Source organism: Microtus ochrogaster, chromosome 8 (assembly GCF_000317375.1).
Source record: "Microtus ochrogaster isolate Prairie Vole_2 chromosome 8, MicOch1.0, whole genome shotgun sequence".
In the NCBI taxonomy this organism is placed as follows: domain Eukaryota; kingdom Metazoa; phylum Chordata; class Mammalia; order Rodentia; family Cricetidae; genus Microtus; species Microtus ochrogaster.
The window spans coordinates 16,134,135-16,134,727 of record NC_022015.1 but is presented as its reverse complement, the minus strand read 5'-3'; positions in this window follow the sequence as shown (position 1 = coordinate 16,134,727).

Genomic DNA, 593 nt, shown 5'->3' with positions numbered 1-593 from the left:
AACCCAGAGCCCCATGCTAGCTAGACAAGCACTCTACCAGCAGAGCTGCAGTCCCTGCTGTGCTTCTTGACTCTTCTCTGAAAAGAGCTGGCTACAGGAGAGACAGTTGTTCACATGCTAGCTTTTAAACTAACCCCTGCCCTTCTTTTCAAAGACTGGACCAGTCATCTTATACTGCTTTTTATATTCAGTATTTTTTTTAAATATTTTATTTATTTCTTATGTATACAATATTCTGTCTGTATGTATGCCTGCAGGCCAGAAGAGGGCACCAGACCCCATTACAGATGGTTGTGAGTCACCATGTGGTTGCTGGGAATTGAACTCAGGACCTTTGGAAGAGTAGGCAATGCTCTTAACCTCTGAGCCATCTCTCCAGCCCCTATATTCAGTATTTTTTTTACCGACGTTTGCTTCCTCCTTGAGTGCATCTTTCTAACATTTGATCGACACACCATGGCTTGTAGTTCTGTGACAGCATCTAGCACTTCAGGGTTAGGCACAGGGTCACTCCACTCTGTCGTTCCCTGAGGTGTTCTTCCATTTTCTTCAGGTAGTTGTTTCGGTTGTGAATGCAAGGCATTTTTTCTCCT